The sequence below is a fragment of the Anolis sagrei genome, chromosome Y (assembly GCF_037176765.1).
Source record: "Anolis sagrei isolate rAnoSag1 chromosome Y, rAnoSag1.mat, whole genome shotgun sequence".
NCBI lineage: Eukaryota > Metazoa > Chordata > Lepidosauria > Squamata > Dactyloidae > Anolis > Anolis sagrei.
The window spans coordinates 40,699,093-40,720,257 of record NC_090035.1 but is presented as its reverse complement, the minus strand read 5'-3'; the positions used below and the strand labels follow the sequence as shown (position 1 = coordinate 40,720,257).

The 21,165-nt window shown below is 42.5% G+C and overlaps 1 pseudogene; it reads right to left on the bottom strand.

Annotated features, from left to right (window-relative positions):
- Nucleotides 1-1,539: 1,539 nt before the first annotated feature.
- LOC137095396 (ADP-ribosylhydrolase ARH3-like) lies at nucleotides 1,540-10,861 on the bottom strand (annotated as a pseudogene).
- Between the last annotated feature and the right edge of the window lie 10,304 nt (nucleotides 10,862-21,165).

Genomic DNA, 21,165 nt, shown 5'->3' with positions numbered 1-21,165 from the left:
TTTCCTATGGTCCCTGGCCACAGGTCGAAGTCTCGCCCGACTCTTGCATTGAAGTCCCCCAGGAGAATGATTTTGTCCTCCTTAGGTATCCCCGATAGGACGGTGTCCAGCTGACAGTAGAATTTCTCCTTGATGTCTTCATCAGCGTCTAGTGTTGGTCCATAGGCACTTATGATGGTTGCCCGTTGGTTTTTGGCAAGATCAACTCGGAGGGTGGAGAGTCGTTCGTTGATGCCAGTGGGTGCTTCGGACAGATGTTTCATCAGATCATTTCTTATAGCGAAGCCAACTCCGTGCATTCTTTGGTCTTCTTTGGGCAGTCCCTTCCAGAAGAAGGTGTAGCCTCCTTTATCTTCCTTCCGCTGTCCCTCTCCTGCTCTCTGGGTCTCTTGAAGGGCTGCTATGTCGATGTTGAAGCGTCCCAGCTCCCTTGCGATGATGGCAGTTCTGCGTTCGGGGCGTTCACTGTCACTGTTGTCCATCAGTGTCCGTACGTTCCACGTACCGAAGTTCATTTTTCTTTTTTGGCCGCAGGGTGGTGACCCCACTGGACGCAGCAGTCCAGTCAGGGATAAGTGAGGCAGACTATGTTTAGGACACCTTTTCTAGCCCCCTCCCCATGTGGGGTGAGCAGAGTGGGTCCTAAAAAGGGCTGCTCAGTCGCGGATACAGCTGCCGAACTACTCAACTGCCTCAGACCTTGAGGTAGAACAACTGAGTCCGTACCCACCGCCCATGTGCCAGTCTGTGACTAGGGACTTCCAGATTTCACAGTCCTGCCCCCGTCGCCTCTCGCTGATCGCCATGGGACTTTGGTTGCTTGGTTTTTATTTTCTTTGGAAGACGCCTGTGCGTGGGTTTTTTTAATGTGTGGAGGTCAGTGCACAACTGATCAACACACAGACTTCACAGATGAGGTTCCACTGGTGATGTAGTTTAACACAATGACCATGGCTTCTCAGTCTGTTGCAGCCTTCTTCCGCCTTCGCAGCCGTTGTAACATGTGCCATGTTATCCTCCGCCTGCTCCGCCGTTGAGGTCTTTGGGTCTTCAGACTGTGCTTGGTCTGGGACCTCCCCCGCGGCCACTCCTGGGAGTGCACGACTCCAGTTGTTGTGCCCACAGGTTCATCGGAACACGCAAGCCCCCTCACCACAACAAGGTGACAGTCCATCGAGGACTGTCAGACACATACATACATTGTAATAATAGGAGCCCCCGGTGGCGCAATGGGTTAAACCCCTGTGCCGGCTGGACTGAAGACCCACAGGTCGCAGGTTCGAATCCAGGGAGAGGCAGATGAGCGCCCTCTATCAGCTCCAGGTCCTCATGTGGGGACATGAGAGAAGCCTCCCACAAGGATAATAAAACAATAAATCATGTGGGTGTCCCCTGGGCAAATCATGCGGGTGTCCCCTGGGCAACGTCCTTGCAGACGGCCAATTCTCTCACACCAGGAGTGACTTGCAGTTTCTCAGGTCACTCCTGACATGACAAAAAAAATTGTAATAATAATAAAATGTATGATGACACAACATATCTCACGAAAACATTTCATTTATATTTTGAAAAAATATATGATTTGTAAGATAACAGGATTTTTGTCATTTCTTGTTATGTTCCCATGACACACCTACATATTGCACCCAACACACAAATTGTTACAACACTGGAAAGCACTGCTTTAACACTTCATAGAACGAGCGAACCTTGATCTCTCAAAGTACCTTTGTCCTGAATTCAACATGCCCAGAGTGACTTCAAGGGGTAAGATTCTCCTCCTCACTGCCATTCTCACTATTCCCAAGCTGCTTCCTTCTATTAACGCAGCATAACGCATCCCATTTGGCCTCCTAGCTTATACAGCCAGCAACCAAAATTTATTTTACATTTATCATCATCAGGTTTAGTGATCCAATCAGTAAACATCACTATTAAAATTCATACAAATCAAACATGAATCATTTTTTAAAAAATTAAAGGCAGCACATACTCTTTGTTTTCAAAGACTTGTGAGAAGTCAGATTCTAAAGCCCCATATACACTGCTGTTATAATGCAAACTGAAGAGCATTATATAGTATAATCCAGTTCAAATTGAGTCTATACTAACCGTGGAGCCCCTGGTAGCACAGGTTAAATCACTGAGCTGCTAAACTTGCTGACCGAAAGGTTGGTGGTTCAAATCCAGGGAGTGGGAGTAGAGTGAGCTCCCACTGTTAGCCCAGCTTCTGCCATCCTAGCAGTTTGAAAACATGCAAATGTGAGTAGATCAATAGGTACCACTTAGAATCATAGAATCCTTGAGTTGGAAGAGACCTCATGGGTCATCCAGTCCAACCACCTGCCAAGAAGCAGGAAAATTCAAAGTACATCCGATAGATGGCCATCCAGCCTCTATTTAAAAGCCTCTAAAGGAGCCTTCGGTGGGAAGGTAATGACGCTCCATCCAGTCACGTCGTCCACATGACAATAGAAGTGTCTACGGACAACTCCAGCTCTTCAGCTTAGAAATGGAGATGAGTATCAACTCCCAGAGTCAAAAATGACTAAACTTAATTCAAGGGGGAAACCCTTTACCTTTACTTACACTAACCATATAATGCAGTTCAGGCTACATTATAATGGCAGTGTAAATGGAGCCTAAGTAATCTAATTACTCTCACAAAAGAGGAAGTTCACCTTTTCCTTCTTGGCTGTTGCAACTCCCAAGCAAATGCAGATAACATTCTTGTAGTTTCCTCAGATTAATTTACCATAACGTTAGTGAGGATGTGATAACATTAATCTCTTGGATTGAAAATTTATTTTCACCTTACTTTTTAAGCATAGAAATATTCCTCTCCCCCGCCCCTGTAGAATCTAAAAGTGAGGCTTTGCCATCACTATGAGGCGAAAACCTGCACAGCAAACCCATATGAAACCAAATTCAGACCAAACACTTTGCCATACAATGAGTATGTTAACACCTTGCATTAAATAAAATGTTTGTGACCCAAACGCATTTAATAATACAGACCTCTCTCCCATAGTCATTATTTCTCAGGCATGTTTTCATTAACGAAATATCCCCTCTTGTAGACAAGTTTTACCTCCTTCAAACATGAAAGAAGACCTGTACACCAGATTCCAATTCTCTCATCTGTAGTTCAGATCATACAAGCTGTCAGCCAACATCTCTGTTTCCTCATAAGATTCACAACTGTTCTTTCAACTTTGGGGCACCTGCTCTTCCCCATGATATGCTCCAGCAATTGCCCCGGCCATGGTTGCAATGGTGTCCGTGTCCCCACCCAATGAGATACAGTAGATAATGGTCAGTTGCAGGCAGATGTACTCCTCAGGGATATCTGGATGGGATTCCATACAGCGCAGGAAGGAATAGATGGCAGTGGGGACAGTGTGTAGAGCTGCAATGCTGTTGCCTGACAAAAAAATCAGTTCCCATCAGCAGGCAACAACATATCCTTTCCTCCTACCCTTTCAACACAAGAGATTACAATAGGAACCTTCACTTTTGTAGCGTGTAGGGTCCTCACTTCTGTTGGAGGGATATGCTTATCTAATTCTCCCACCACATCTGATTTTGGCACACCGCTCTTCTCCAAAAAATTCCTTGACCTTTTTTAGGCGCTTTGAGAAGGGCAATTCATCATACCCCACCCTGTAAAAGAGAAAGCAGAGGAAGACAAATTCTTCCTTAAGTTATAGAAGATATGCCTTTGCAGTACATTAAAATTCAGGCCTCCCCTTGGGCTGAAATTACTCACGATCGGGCATCAGTGAGAGACTTGTCATCACCTTCCACCTCCTCCATGTGGCCTATCAGCTGCTCCAGAAACTCCTCCTGGTTCAATCCTCCCTGGAGAGCATAGTTGACAGCCAAAGCCAGGAGTATGGCTCCGTTATAGCCCAAGGAGTTTGAGTGGGTCAACTGAGCACTCAGCTTAGCAAACTGCAGAAGAAATAAACAAAAAGAGGTAAAATACTTAGCAATGGATTACTACTAGCAATACATAAGTAAAGGTAAAGCTATCCCCTGGTATTAAGTCTAGTTGTGTCCGACTCTGGGGGTGTTGCTCATCTCCATTTCTAAGTTGAGCCAGCATTGACTGCAGATAGCTCCAAGGACATGTGGCCAGCATGAATGCATGAAGCACCATTACCTTTCCACCAAGGTGGTACCAACCTACTCAAATTTGCATGTTTTTGAATTGTTAGGTTGGCAGAAGCTGGGCCTAACAGCAGGAGCTCATCCTGCTGAGCTCATCCTGCTCCCCGGATTCAAATTGCCAACTTTTGTCAGCAAGTTCAGCAGCTCAGCGGTTTAACCTGCTGCATCACTATGGGGGCCATTAGTAATATATACTGTATACCTATAGCACAATCAGCAATTCTCAGCAGTCTTAAGTGCTTGCTGACTTCTGTAACATGTACAACAATCATAGAATCATAGAATCATAGTGTTGGAAAAGACCTCATGGGCCATCCAGTCCAACCCCCTCCAAGAAGTAGGAATATTGCATTCAAAGCACCCCTGACAGATGGCCATCCTGCCTCTGTTTAAAAGCTTCCAAAGAAGTAGCCTCCACCACACTCTGGGGCAGAGAGTTCCACTTCTGAACGGCTTTCAATCAGGAAGTTCTTCCTAATGTTCATCTGGAATCTCCTTTCTTGTAGTTTGAAGCCATTGTTCCGTTTCATATTATTATTATTATTATTATTATTATTATTAAACTTTATTTGTACCCCGCTAGCATCTCCCGAAGGATTCGATGCGGCTTACACAGGCCGAGGCCTCAACACACAACACAACAATACAATCTAAGCAAATCAAACAATTAAAAACAGAATAAAGCAAAATAAACAACAGGCACAATACAGTAAACACAATAAAACTGGGCCGGGCCAGAGCAATGGGTACAAGATTAAAAGATTCCTAGTCTCCAGGAAAGCAGAAAACAAGCTTGCTCCCTCAATCCTGTGACTTCCTCTCACATATTTATACATGGCTATCACGTCTCCCCTCAGCCTTCTCTTCTTCAGGCTAAACATGCCCAGCTTTTTAAGCCGCTCTTCATGGGGCTTGTTCTCCTGACCCTTGATCATTTTAGTCGCCCTCCTCTGGACATATTCCAGTTTGTCAATATCTCTCTTCAATTGTGGTGCCCAGAATTGGACACAATATTCCAGGTGTGGTCTAACCAAGGCAGAATAGAGGGGTAGCATTACTTCCCTAGGTCTAGACACTATGCTCCTATTGATGCAGGCCAAAATCCCATTGGCTTTTTTTGCTGCCACATCACATTGTTGGCTCATGTTTAACTTTCTGTCCACGAGCCAGCAATGTGCTGTGGCGGCAAAAAAAGCCAATGGGATTTTGCCTTTTTTTTGCCGCCACATCACATCACAATCAATACATTTAGTCTTTGCCACCCATTTGTAAAACAGGGAAGCAGTATCCCAATGTAACTTCACAACAACAGATGGTTACAACTACAATTCTCCATAATGCCTGGAGAATGCAAGTTACTAAATAAAAAGACACCTACTCTGATATAACTATAAAATATAATCTCAGTAGCAATTATGTAGAGACGTCTAAACATTCATGTTAGCTGAACAGATGGTCTTTTGAGAGAAGTTACTATTTAGGCAATAGGAAACATTTTCTAGGAGGGGAGTGACAACATTTAGGGATAATAGTCATACCTCCTTGAAGTTATATTAAGACAACACCAAAACAAAGCATTGTACCTTGCAGCGGGGGTGGGCAAAGATATCACGGGCCTCTCAGGGCTACATGGACCCTAATTCCTGCCCCTTAAAAATGGTCCAAAAGATTACCAAGAAAGTGGCCCCCACAGACTCATGCATAAGCCAACTATGCCAAGTTAAACATCCAGATCTGGTCACTCTGTGGAAGTCTTTCCACTTCACAGAAATGCAGGTTAAGCATCCCTTATCTGAAATGCTTGGGACTAGAAGTGTTTTGGATTTCAGTTGTTTCAGATTCTGAAATACCTATATTTGCATATTTGTATACAATAAAACATCTTTGCGATGGGATCCGAGTCAAAACACAAAAACCATTTATGTTTCATGAACACCTTTTACACATAGCCTTGGGGTAATTTTAATATTAGTAACACTAAGTTTTAATATACTTGAGTATCAGAAAGTAAGGGCTTCACTATCTCAGCTGCCCATGTGGACAATTTTGGAGTATCTGATTTTGAAATTCCTAATAAGGGATACTCAGCCTGTAACAGCCAAGAAATCTGCAAAGAGTCTGCATACCTTCTTTACATCTTGAATATTTGAGTAAGCTAGCGGGATGCCGCCATTCTCATTGCACCACCATTTCCATAGGAGCCTTTCCCATTAAACTGCTCTCTTACTGTTTCAAACACATCTCTGCATTTGGAGATGAGGACTTTCTTGAAGACTGTAATCACACCAGTTCCATAGCCCCGGTCAGGGTCCCTCTTATATCCCTAAGCAAAACTGCCAGAATAAGAACAAGTTGTAATACATTTGATTGACATTCTACAAGGTTAAAGAAGGGGTGGATTCATGCAGAAGGCTGGAGGGGCATTTCCAGGTCTTCCTGATCCTACAAAACCAGACTGGAGTGTTTTTTTTAAAATGTATCAGAAGCAACCTGAGACTGAAAGCGATTATGTATGTGTGTGAATGTTTGAGTATTAGGGACTACTCTGGCTGCCATCCAGACAACATGCCTAAAACCACACCCTTAATTGGCTGAAAACTTATCCCCCCCCCCCCACCCAACCAATTTTGCAATATGGATGATCCAAGAGGGCTAGAGAACACAGAGAAACATTATTGGCTATATGTCTGCATGATTCCCACCACAGTTTAAGATTTTAAAACAATGGGATCCAAAGTTTCCAACAGATTTCGAAAAGTCACATTCTTTACTGGACTAATGAACATATCTAGCAATTAAAGAAACTAACACAAATATTTATTTATTTAATATATTTATATCCCGCCTTTCTCAGCCAGAAGCAGGAGTCAAGGAAGCTTACAGATAGACAACAATTCAATGCCTTAACAACAATGTACAATTAAAATAAACATTCAAATTAAATTAGGATCAAAACTGAAATACATTAAAACATTTTAAAACATTACAATCACTGTAAAACCACGCTATTCGCAGTCATAATCCAGGTCATTCCAGTAATCATTGCACATAATTCCAATCAGTCTATTGAACTATGGGTTTTCTCTGAAAGCTTGAACCCAGAGCCACGTTTTCACTCTCTTTCTGAAGGTTAGGAGGGAGGGAGCTAATCTAACATCACTGAGGAGGGAGATCCACAGCCAAGGAGCCACCACTGAGAAGGCCCTGTCTCTCGTTTCCACCAGTCATGCCTTGCAAAATAGGAGGGACCAAGAGCAGGGTCTCCTCAGACATCTTGATCTCCAAGATGGTTCATAGGGGAAAATACGTTTGGACAGGTAAGTTGGGCCAGAACCATTTAAGGCTTTATAGGCCAAAGCCAGCACTTTGAATTGTGCTCGGTAGCAGACTGTCAGACAATGGAGATGGCGTAACAGGGGGGTTGTATGCTCCCTTTACGCCACTCCAGTGCACCATCTTTCTGTTGCCCGTTGGACCATTTGGAGTTTCTGAACAGTCTTCAAAGGCAACCCCATGTAGAGCATGTTGCAGTAATCTCTTAGGGATGTAACCAGAGCATGGACCACCATGGCAAATACTTCTAAGGTGACATTCAGTGTGAATCCTATTCAAGTCACTCTTGATGCATACAAGATATGTGGCTTGACAACACATGCAAAATAGCTGCCAGCATCTGCCTTCAATACATAGAGGGAAATATGGAAGAAACTCTGCGACTGATGAGTCTAGGTACCTTCACTGCTATTTGCTTACACAAACTATGAGATGGCTTGTTCTAAGAGGTGGAGAAAAGGTGCACTGAAACACCACTTTACCCACAAAAATAGTTCCAGTGTCACATCTCATTGATGTAAAAAATGGGAAAGGTTGAGTTAAACGCAGTGTCATAAACATTCAAAGTCATCAGTTAATCTAGCCCAGTATGTCCTGCACTGAATTTTAAAAAATGACCCAGAAGGCGAGTTTTCTCAATGTTTCTTGCCAAGATCTCATGCTGAAATGACAGCTCTCTCCTTACTGCTTTGCCATATCCACTTCATCAAAGTCCCGCTTGGCCAGTAGAGAGTTCACCACGCAGTGGATCATGGCTGTGTCATCACTATAGATGAGGACTTCTAGGAATCAAGCATCAAGAAGCTAATTATTTCCACTCAGACCTCAATACCTTTTTGTGTATTCATCTATGTGGAAGGTACAAGCCACTACATATTTACCTGTCTATGACTGAGCTGAGTTGGATCATACACATCTCCAACCTAAGGTGTACTACAGCAGGGAGACTGCAATTTGTTTTGTTGAGCTGTTTCAAGTTTATTTTTGAAAAGATCAGGAAGCAAAGGAATGTTGGTATAAAAGAGAGAGATTGTGTAGGGGCATCCCTAGCTTACATCACAAATGGCACCTAGAACAATTATGCCACATACAATTATTTAAAAAGTGAAGACTCTTTCTTGCTTTGCTAGGCCAATTGCAGTTTAAAAATCATCTGAATAGTATCCCAAACAGTTTGGAAGTGAATGTGGACCCTAGATATGGAACACCAAACACTACTGCTCTATACACTTTAAGATAGTGGTTCTTAACCTGTGGGTCCCCAGATGTTTTGGTTCTCAACTCTCAGAAATCCTAACAGCTGGCACAAGGTACCAGTGCAACATTCAAGTCAATGGTGCAGAAAAAACAGAACAGCAGAACACAAAAGAGGTACGTTTTCATTGTTAACTGCCACAAAGTCAGCTTTGAGTTAAGGCAACCCTATGAATAAGAGATCCCAAAAGGGCACATAATTCTACACTGCAGAACAAATGCATTTTAACAGCAAATTACCTGCCATGGCTCAATGTTATGGAATTTTGGGAGCTGTAGTTTTACAAAGCCTGTAGCCTTGTCTGCCAAAGAGTGCTGCCCCCTCACCGAACTGCAAATCACAGGATCCTATAGCATTGAGCCATACCAGTTAAAATTAATAAATTTCATAGAACAGATCATCTCAAAGTTAACAACTGCCTAGCTCAGGTCCTGCACTCAGGCCCATGGCTCCCTTGATTGAGTCTATCCGACAGCCTCAGTTCAGTCACTTGGCCTTATAGGGAACGTTTAGGCTGAATTTGCCCTGTGACACATTTGGAAGCAAATGAAAGACCCTATCTCCATTATAACTGCCACTGTTCAGGCCTCAGAAGGAGAAACAACTGTGTATATGGGACACTGCCATTGCCTTTTCCTTCTCAGTCACATTTTATTTAGAATGTAAGTCTGAAAGCAAGTTAACAATGTTTGAACTGCTTTGAAAGCCTTTATGATTGAAGAGTGTATAAATACTTACTATAAATACATTAAATAAATAAAACATTTGCCAGATGAAGCAACCTGGACATCTTCAGAAGTCTGCATGTGGGTTGGTGACTTTGAATTGGAATGAATGTAGGCACACCCAAAATATGGCTCTTGGGAGTTGGACTAGGGGTGCATCTACCTACCCTGTAGATTTAACACCTTTTGACCATACTTTAAGTGCCATGCCTCAATGCTATGGAATCCTAGGTGAGGCACCAATACTCTTGGGGCGAAAAGGCTTAAAGACCAAGTAAAACTACAACTCCCACGAGATCTTCAAAAACTTCTGATGAGGTTTCAGATTGTATTCAATTAACTCTGCAAAACTACAAACTGCATTCATTCTACATGTGTAGAAGCAGCCTATGACTCTAGAAAAGAGAGTTCGAAACTCTGCTCAGCCATGGAAATCCAGAGCAGAGTGAAAGGAAAAGAAGGAGTTTGCATTTTTGAGTTTACACTAGCCTTGGCCTGACCTTTTAACTGCTCTGAACAGGCAGGGTTATTTTTAATATATGTGTGTTGTTGTAATAACTTTATGCTAATGTTGTTTTGTTAATTTAATGCCATGCTGTTCACTCTGTAGTTTTGATGATGTTACTTGGAAACCTCCCCGAGTCCCCCTTGGGGAGATCGTGCGGTATATAAATAAAGTTTTACTTTATTATTATTATTATTATAAGGAAGCAGTTTGGCTGTGGCGAGGCGAAGTGACCCTCTATGCTATGATGTCACTGGGAGTGAAAGGGGAGAGGCTAGGCTGCAAGTAGGTGACAAGTGTAGGGAGGAAGGAAAGAAAGGGAAAAGGGGGAAAGAAAGGATGGGAGAAGAGAGAGAAACGAAAAGGGATGGAGGACAGAAAGGAAAGACGAATAAGAAAAGGCGAAAAGATATAAGGAGAGAGGGGAGGAAAAAAGAAAAAGGAGAAATGATAGGAAGGGAGGGACGTATGTATGAGTGAAAGGGAGAGAAAAAGAAGAGGGAGAAGAAGGAAAAAGAGGTCTCTGTTTTAGCAAAGTTTAAAAGTTGCCCTTGCCTGCCTTCAAATCAACTCTGAGGAAGGAGACGCGGCTTGTTGCCTCTCCTTCCGCCTTGAGAACAGAACCAGAAGTGGAGTTCAGGGAGAGAGTGAGGCCTTTCACTTGATGCCATTGCCCCTCGTTACCTTCCTCGGAGGCCGGCCGGGGCGGCTGGAGGGTGCCCTCGAACTGCAGCAGCTCCATCAAGCTGACCGACTCATTGGCCTCGAAGCCCCCGCCGAGGCAGTCGCCCAACAGCGCCCCTAACAAGCAGCCCTGGAAACGGCTCTGGGAAAAAGCCGCACGCCTCGCCGCCATCTTGGCAGAAACAAACCGCCTCCTCTACGCATGTGCAAGGGTGACGACAGCGCCGTCGACGCACGGCCCGCTGCGGCCGGTCCCCATAGCAGGACATGACGTCACTGTGCCTGGATGCCTTCAAGTCCATGCTGTAAAATGAATGCAGTTTGGCTCAGTGCTAGGAAATACTGGGAGTTGTACTGGTGAGAAACCAGGACTATTTGACAGGGAAGGCTAAAGACCTTGTAAAACTACAACTCCCATGAGATCTCCACAAACTTGGCTGTTGCATTAAGAAGAGGTTAAGAAGAGGCATTAAGAAGAGGCATTAAGAAGAGGTTGCATTAAATTAACTTTGGGTTCTTAGAGGCATGTGCAAGTAAATTCCCAGTATTCCATAGCATTGAACCGTGGCAATTAAAGCGATGTCAAAACTACATTAATTCCAGAGTGTGGATGTACCCATAACCGTAAATACGTTTTCCATTCCATCTTTGTTGAATCAAAACCGGATCTGCAAAACATGAAACGCCTTCTGATTCATTATACAGATTGTTGTTGTTCATTCGTTCTCTCGTTTCCGACTCTTCGTGAAGTCATGGACCAGCCCACGCCAGAGCTCCCTGTCGGTCGTCACCACCCCCAGCTCCTTCAAGGTCAGTCCAGTCACTTCAAGGATACCATCCATCCATCTTGCCCTTGGTTGGCCACTCTTCCTTTTTCCTTCCATTTTCCCCAGCATCATTGTCTTCTCTAAGCTTTCCTTTCTTCTCATGATGTGGCCAACGTACTTCATCTTGGCCTCGACTATTCTTCCCTCCAATGAGCAATGAGCCTCCAATGGGCTTTATTTCCTGAAGTATAGACTGGTTGGATCTTCTCGTGGTCCAAGGCACTCTCAGAACTTTCCTCCAACACCACAGTTCAAAAGCATCTATCTTCCTTCGCTCAGCCTTCCCTATGGTCCAGCTCTCACATCCGTAGGTGACTATGGGGAATACCATTGCTTTAACTATGAATTATACAGTAGACTCTCAATTAACCGGGACTGGAGCAACCAGAACTCTTTTTTATCATCTTTATTATGAGAGTTTTCAATACATAAAATTGTGGTCAATACATTGGGGTAGGGGGTTTAATGGGGGTTGGATAGAGAATAACAAACAAAGAAAGAAAGAGAAAAAAAGAAAAATGAGAGGGAAAGAGGGGTAGGGAGGAGTGTGAATAGGCTCGGGGGTTAGGGATGGAGGAGGGTCATTTGTCTCCCGGTCCATTCCACAGGGAGTTTATGTGTGGCCTTTTCCATTTCTCTTTGGTCTTCTTTTTCTCACTACTCTCGTGGCATTCCATCTATTTTATTTTCTCTATTAATTTTTCCTTTCTATAAGCTACAATTGTTTTGATATATTTATTCTATCAATATGGAGTGTATAAGTTTCTTTTCCTGAAGATAATCTTTCAATGATGACCAATCTGTCTTATACCTGCTTTTCTGGTCCTGGAAAAGAAAAGAGTCCATGTTCTTGTAGTCCATAATTTTTGCAATCCATGTTCTCAATTATCAGGATTTCTTTTAATTGTCATTTCTGACCTAATATCGTCTTTGCTGCTGTTGTAAGATATTAGTATATTTTATCCTTGTTCTTCCCTATCTCAAAATCTGTCATGTTTAGAAGGTAATATTCAGGTTTCAGATTAAACTTCAATTTTAGTATTTTTTGGGAGTGTTCATGTATTTTTCACCAATATTTCTTCTCTGCAGGTCCACCAGGAGGTGGGTCCTCATGCAAGTGCTCACTTCTTCTCCACATTTCCAACATTTATTATTTTGTTCTTTATAGTACTTTGCTAACTTCCGGGGTGTTAGATGCTACCTAAAAACATCTTGTACCAATTTTCTATTTCATTTATGGATCTTGAATATTTCGTTTTTATTTTCTATGTTTTCTCCCAGTCTTCTAGTAAAATTGAGTGACCAAAATCTTTTGCCCATTTGATCATATTTTCTTTTATTAATTCCGTTTCTGTGTTCTATTCTAAAAGTTTTTGGTATATTATCTTTATTATTATTATTTCTCTTGACATCATTATCTCCCATGTTGACTCTTGTGATGTGAATTCAATTGTTTAACGTCCTTGTAGCTGTCCATTATCTGGAACCAAGACAAGCTGTTCCCCTCCCATCTTAGTTCTTCTAAAAATTTCAAGATCCAGATGTTATTTTGTGTAATTAGGAAGTGTCTGTAAGTATACCACTTGTCCATTGGGATCTCTCTTTTATGATGAGCCACCCCTGAAGAAATCCATAGTAGCAAAAATGTTGGTAGTAGGGCTTTGCAACAGGCTTTTCCTAACAGGGAGGATCAGAACCTTTTGTGTTACAGCTGCCACAAGTTAATTGGATGTGTTATCTGCTTCAGCATATAACAAGACATTAAGGCTTGCAAGCTTTGAGCTTTGCATTTTTGGCTTAGCTGGATGGCTCACTTTGAGCTGAAGAAACCTTTGGCTGTTGCTGGGAGTGGGGTTACGCAGCGTCCTGAAGCTGAAGACTGAAGCAGTTTGGAGTACCAGAGAAACTGCTTGTTTATGGCAAGACAAGGACATTCTACTGATAACTAAGTAAAGAGAGGTGGCTGCCAAGGTAGTGGAAATGGTTAACATTTTCTAATGTTACATCATTAAGCTGTATCTTTGGCATTGGAGAGAGATTGGCCGGTGACTGCTGGAAGAGGACTTTGGTTTTCTTGATGTTTAATGACAGACCGAGCTTCTCGTATGCTTCTGCAAAGGTGTTTAGAGTAGCTTTTAGGTCTTCTTCTGAATGCGCACAGACAATGTTGTCATCAGCATACAGGAGTTGGTTTTGTCAACATTGACACTGAAGTTCAACACCACCTGAGCTCTGTGAGTGCAGCATTTTTTCCGAATGAAGCAGAGTGTGTTTGAGGACCAGGACATTTGTAGGGAGACCAAGGTGCTTGTTTATAAAGCTGCTATATGTCTGCAAGACGTGGACAGTCTACAGATGTCACATGCAACTCCTAGAACGATTCCATCAGCGCTGCCTCCGAAAAATCCAGACAAATGCCAGCGTCCTGGAAGAAGCAAAGACCACCAGTGATGGTCCTCCACCATCAACTCTGCTAGACTGGTCATGTTGTCCAAATGCCCAACCGCTGTCTCCCAAAGCAGTTGCTCTATTCCGAACTCAAGAATGGAAAACGGAATGTTGGTGGACTGGAAAAGAGATTTAAAGATGGGGTCAAAGCCAACCTTAAAAACTCTGGTATAGACACTGAGTACTGGGAAGCCCTGGCCCTTGAGTGCTTCAGTTGGAGGTCAGCTGTGACCAACAGTGCTGCAGAATTTGAAGAGGCACGAATGGAGGGTGAAAGAGAGAAATGTGCCAAGATGAAGGCGCGTGAAGCCACCCCGACCGGGACCGCCTTCCTCCTGGAAACCAATTCCCTCACTGCGGGAGAAGATGCAGATCAAAAATGGGGCTCCACAGTCACCTACGGACCCACTGCCAGGATATTACACTTGGAGGACCATCATCCTCAGATTATGAGGGATCGCCTAAGTAAGTAAGTAAGTAAGTAAGTAAAGAGACTGTATTATTTTGCTATATGTTTGCATATTGTAGTGTAAAGTAGATGACTCGCTGGATATATTGTTTGTTGTATATTAGTACAAACAATTCTTCTGTTTTGCTTTGTGTTTTTGATCTACAGTGAATAGAACTATATTTTTGTTTCTATTTAAAGCAAGAGACGTGTGTAATTTTTTTAGTTTTTATCACAGCGAGTAAAAGGGGCTGAGACATTCTTCAGGCTACTAAAGCTATTCCGACATAAAAGAAATAATCCTTTATGTTGTGAAAGGCTTTCATTTCCGGAATCACTGGGTTGGAGTGAGTTTTCCAGGCTGTATGGCCATGTTCCAGAAGCATTCGCTCACATCTCTGGCACGCATCCTCAGAGGTGGTGAGGTCTGTTGGAAACTAGGCAAGTGAAGGATACAGCATATTATTTGAAAACACAGAAATACTGGACCACTCTAATAACTACCATGTTAGACTACATAGTGAAGGCATTGAAATCCACAAGCACGTGGACAATTTCAACAGAAAAGAGGAAACCATCAAAATGAACAAAATCTGGCAACCAGTATTAAAAACTCTAAAATTGGGACAGTAAATAAAGAACAACACTCAAAAAACAGAGGAATTCCAGACAGGAAACAATCAGGGCCAGATAATCACCTCCCAACAAAGGATTCCCCCAGGAAGGAAGGAGCCAAACCCTGAAGCTGCAAAGCTATTCAATGCTAATCAAGGTGATCAATTGCAGCACTCTCACTTGCCTCAAACAGGCAAGAGTTCTTTATCACTTCCCAGACATTATTCCACAGATACATAAACCCCACTTGCCTTGTTCCCAACAAACCTCACAACCTCTGAGGGTGGATGCCATAGATGTGGGTGAAACATCAGGAGAGAATGCTTCTGGAACATGGCCATACAGCCCGGAAAAGTCACAGCAACCCTAATAATCCTATATTGCATACTGTATCCACAAAACTGTTTTTATAATAAAGTTAAACTGTCTTATATTAAGTTTGTCTTTATTTGCTTTCAATTACTGTATTCATAAAATCAAGTAAATTGTGGTTTTGGTATGTTATTGGGTGGACGGTGGTGACACAGTGGGTTAAACTGCTGAGTTGCTGAACTTGCTAACTGAAAGGTCACAAGTTCAAATCCGGGGAGCGGCATGAGCTCCCGGTGTTAATCCCAGCTTCTGCTAACCTAGCAATTAAAAAAAAATGCAAATGTGAGCGGATCAATAGGTACCACTCTGGAGGAAAGGTAACGGCACTCCTTGGAGTCATGCTGGCCACATGATCTTGCAGATGTCTACAGACAACTCCGGCTCTTCTACTTAGAAATGATGAACATCAATCCCCAGAGTTGGACACAACTAGACTTAATGTCAGGGGAAAACATTTACCGTTACTACCTTTGGTGGGGTATAGTAGCCCTTATTAATAGTAACTCTCAAGCAACTACCTTTATCCACCATCTACCAATCCCCAGGGGTGCCGGTTAACTAAGTGTCTACTGTAGTCTTATGTCGGGAGGAGAGAAGCATTCCTTTGGATTGTCTGCAAACCACATTGCAAAGGGTGAATGAATTTTAAGGACCAGACACGTTTTATTAATGGGATTTATTTATCAAGGATCACTTTTTCTTAAATTTCCAAAGCCATAGGGGTCAAGGGGAAGAGAAAGAGAAATTTATTTCATTTGTGTGCAATTGAAATCCCAGCTGTACTTGCCACAACAAAGAGTCGCTGCAAGGGACTGTGGTGCAAATTTCCCAAATTCAAGGGAGCAATAATAGGGAGCAGGAGCCCTTGTATTAAGCCAGCTGGCGGCTCTTGAGGGGCAAGAGGGTGCGGTTAGTGGTGCGGTTGAAAGTGTCCACTTCGGGCACAAACTTTTCCCCAGGGACCATCAGCTTGCACCTCGTGTCCAGGCATTTGTTGTCCAGCAGCAGGGAGTTGGTCTTGACCACAATGTCCACCTGGATGCGGTAGAGCTGTTTTTGGAGAGCGTCGAGAGCATCCCTATGGAAAGCCAAAGAAAGACCATCTGACAGAGGCCTAGAGTTGGAAGAGGCCCCAAGGGTCATCCAATCCAGCCCCATTCTGCTATGCAAAAATACACAATCCAAGCCCTCCCAACAGATGGCCATCCAGCCACTGATTCATAGAATCCAAGTACTGGAAGAGACCCCAAGGGCCATCCAGACCATTATTCCTCCTCATGAAGGAATACACAATCAAAGCTCTCTCGACATATGATCATCCAGCCAGCCATTGATAAGATTCATAGACTCGTTGTTGGAAGAGACTCCAAGGCCATCCAGTTCAGCCCCATTTTGCCATGAAGGAATGCATAATCAAAGCCCTCCCGACAGATTTCAGTCCAGCCCCATTCTGCCATGAAGGAATACACAATCCGATACCTCCCAAGAGAGGGCCATCCAGCCACTGAATCATAGAATCATAGTTGGAAGAGACCACAAGGGTCATTCAGTCCAGCCCCATTGTGTCATTACGGAATACACAAAGCCCTCACAACAGATGACCATCCATCCATTTATTCATAGAATCATAGTTGGAAGAGACCCAAAGTGCCATCCAGAACAGCCTCATTCTGCCATGCAGAAATGCACAATCAAAACCCTCCTGACAGATGTCCATCCAGCCATTGAGAAAAATCATAAAATAGAATTCATAGAATTCATAGAATCCTAGAGTTGAAAGAGACCCCTAAGGCCATCCAGTCCAGCCATGAAGGAATACACATTCAATGAGAGTTGCAGGCTATTCCTGCCAGAGGATAAAAGGTTCTCCAGCCTTCAGACAAAGAATAAAGGCAGCCCTTATGTCATCAAAAGCACTCTTGACCTGCCCAAAGAATCAGAGATGCTCCATTTAAACTTTCATCATAAAATAGGGGTATAGAGACATGGAGGGACGTACTGAGCCTGTGCTAGCTTCTGTTTCAGGGCAGCAATGGTGCCTTCCAGCTGATGAACCTTATCTGTCAATCCATGTTGAGCCTGGAAGCCAAAAGCAGGAGTGAGTCACTAAGGTACACAATTACGTTATTTTTATTGGGTTAAATTAATTTATATGTTGCCATTCTCCCAAAGTGGCTTCCAACAGCAATAAGCTAAAACACGTATCATACAATCTACAAACAAATCGCCAAATGCTTGACTTTTCAGTGAAACGGGATTAACCCTGATTTAGCATATAAATTAACTAACTAATTAAAAGCATATAAAGTAATTACATTAATAAAAACATTACAATAACTGTGCAAGCTTGGTTCCTACAAAGGGTACCCAAGAACTGCAAAGAACCCCAACTTATAGGGATTTGACCTCTAGCATCCCACGCATGATGAAATGTTGGCTATAGCAATGTTCCAAGCTTTTCACTATTTATTTGTTAATGTATATATTTGCTAACCTGTATTCTATGTGTATGTTGATATGCCAGTTTGACCAACCTCTTTGGTGTGGGAGGGGTTATGGACATGTGGTTCATGCTCAGGACTCCATCTTTGCATTCAGTTTACATCAGACCTCAGTGGAGGTGGATGCATGTGTTTGGTGGCACAATGGGTTAAACCCCTCTGCTGGCAGGACTGAAGACTGGTAGATTGGAGTTTCAAATCCGGCGAAGAGTGCAGATGAGTTCCTCTGTCAGTTCCAGCTCCCCATGTGTGGAAGCCTCCCACAAGGATGGTAAAACATCAGAAACAACCACAACAACATCCGGGTGTCCCCTGGGCAACATCCTTGCAGGCTGCCAATTTTCTCATGCCAGAAGCCACTTGCATTTCTCAAGTCACTCCTGACACAAAAATAGATAAATAATGAAAGCAGTGGACTTCAGTGTGTACTATTATACCTGAAAACTATGGACTATTGATAGAATGATAGCCTGTGTTTCTCAGCACAGAGAAACCTACATCCTATCTATGACTGAACTTTAATAAGAAATGTGCCTATATGGTAAATTAATACAAGGTGTTTGTGAGTAAACAAGATACATTATTTTTCAAAGAAGACTTTGTTTTTTTATCTCTAAGTGCATATGAGGTTTCAAGGGAGTGTATATCTTTTGGGCAACTGCAAATTACATCTTCAAAGAAACAACCATCCTCTGCTAACCAAATATATCTTTGTATCGGCATGTCTTTATCCTTGGCAGTTTAAAGACATGGCTGAGTTACCTGTGTGCCATTACATGAATGTTTGTTAATATCACTTGTTCAAAGAGTTGACTTCTAACAAGGTCATGCTTTTCTTGACTAGTGGTTTTCAAAAGGTGGACTCTTATGCTAATGGAGATTCACATTTGACAAACAGATGTGACATCATTTTTACATTTTCAATAAGATTATGGTGCAATTATTTCCAATAGGTTATGGAATTTTCAATATGAAAACCAATCATAATTAGGCAATGCAGGTGATATAGCCTCAAATGAAACAAATCATGAATTATTTAAGAAAATGTTGTTGCTGTTATTATTTATATCCTACTTTTTGTCTCGAAATGAGCTTAAAGGGCTCACAATGCAGTACAATTTAAAACATAAAAATGTACAAACATGAAAATAGAATTAAATATTAACAGTATTAAAAAAATAAACAGCTAAGACCACAAAAGCAATTAAAAACCTATTCAGAGCTGATACCACAGAACCCCTTGAATTAAAATGTCCTTCATGAAAAGCTTGCCTGAATAGAAAAGTTTTAGCCTACCACTGGTGTTAGGGGAAACTACCCTAAAATATACAGCAGAGCATACAAAAACAAACAGGATACAAAAACTGAGCAACAGTGTCCCATTATGTAGCTGTAAATAATTCAGAGCTTAGGAGGCAATGATGTAGAGTCCAATCTTAAAAATAACAAAAGGTTTGTTTACAACAGTGGTTCCCAACCTTGGGCCGCAAGACCTAAAATAAGGTTGTGGCTCTAGATTATTAAATACGGTTTTCTGTGGATGAGCAGATGGCAACTACTGGATGGCATATGTTCTGTATCAGAAATTAGAGCTGTTGTGGTGTATCCAATAAAATTTTCTGAATCAGCAACCCAAATAACCAAACCGAATCTAATGTTGACCGAAATATGATTCTTAATCCTTTTGGTACTAATGTTGGAAAGTGGTCCTTGGTCAAAGTGATCCTGGTCAAAAAAAAGTTGGGAACTACTGTTTTACAATAATAAAGAAATAACCAAACTTCTTAACAATCAAGAACTGGGTCTTGATCAAAAACCCATCTCTTCTAAGATTTCAAAGAGAGGGGGAAAATAATCAATCACTAGATCTCTCTGACACACATGCAGAGAGAGATCTCAAAACACACAGCACATACCCTACTCTCCATACTAAAAGTATAAGAAGGCAGAAGTCCGATTTAAAAAGGCTTGCAGTAGAAAAGTATCCCTTTTAAACAACTAATCAGAACGAGAGCAGAAACAGAGAGGAGATAAGAAATAGATACATTCCCGAAGGATAGCAGGGAAGGATAACATTCTGGTTTATCTGGGAAGAAGGGAGTTTCAAAGTCAGTGTTTGGCACTTCCAAATATACCTGCCCTACCCGTAAGCTTAAAGAAGTGGGGGATTGTTGTACCTGGTCACAGCAAAGCTCCAGGTTTGGGTGGTAAGTCCGGGTCTCCAGGCGAGTGTGAGCCAGTTTCAGATTCCACACTTTGATCCGGAGATCCTCCACGAGGCGCCTGATGTCCTCCTCCATCTCAGCAATTTCTTCCATGGTCTGGGGGGAAAACACAAAGAGACATAGGAGGAAGAGGTGACTGTGGGCTTATTAACAAAATACCCTCCTCATAAATGTATAGCAGAGTAACTTATCATCAGTGATTTGTTCCTATCTCCCCTCAGCATTAGCTGAAGCTCAAGCTCCCCCACCTCAAAGCGAGGCGCTCCTGAGGAATCATGTAGCTTCCACCTCCACACACTCTGTGATGCACTATTTACAAGATCAACATTTCCATAACAAAGTTCTTTATACTTCCTTCTTTGCTTCCATGCTGGGCTTCTTTCTTATGCAGATAATCAGCTTCACTCTCACAGAGCCTCCTCGCGCGCCAAAGTTACACAGGAGCTTCACACAGTAACTTGTTACACAGCAGCCTTCACACTGAGGCTTCACACACAATGTCCTTCAACCTTGGGCTTCCTCTCACCAAAGCTTCTCACACCAGGCCTTCGCAACATTGAGGCCTACCTCACACTGAGTTCTTTATTTCACTGAGGCCTTCTCCCACTGAGGCACTTCCCCCACTGAGGCGAACTAACACTGAGGCCTACTCATACTGAGCCCTAGTAACACACTGAGGTACTTCTTCCACAGAGAACTCTCACATACTGAGACTACTAAGCCACAGGTACACCTGCCTACAGTTTTTGCTGAGTCATTGCATCCTTTTCAGTGCTTGAATCACATTTTTGTAATTGAAAATAATTGAAAATAGCCTTCGACAATACATTGAAAATACCTAGTTATTTTTTAATATTTCTGATTGAACACACACATCAGAAAGATAACAGGTCTTGTGCCATCACACCCAGATCCTATAAAAATTGAACTAAGATGTGCTTCTCTCTTTGTCTGGGCAGACTCTGGACTAATTCTACTTAGGCAAATTGTTCATTCATATCTTTTCCAAACTTCACAGTCTCCAGCCCCATCAAAACTTACATTTTCTCTCTCC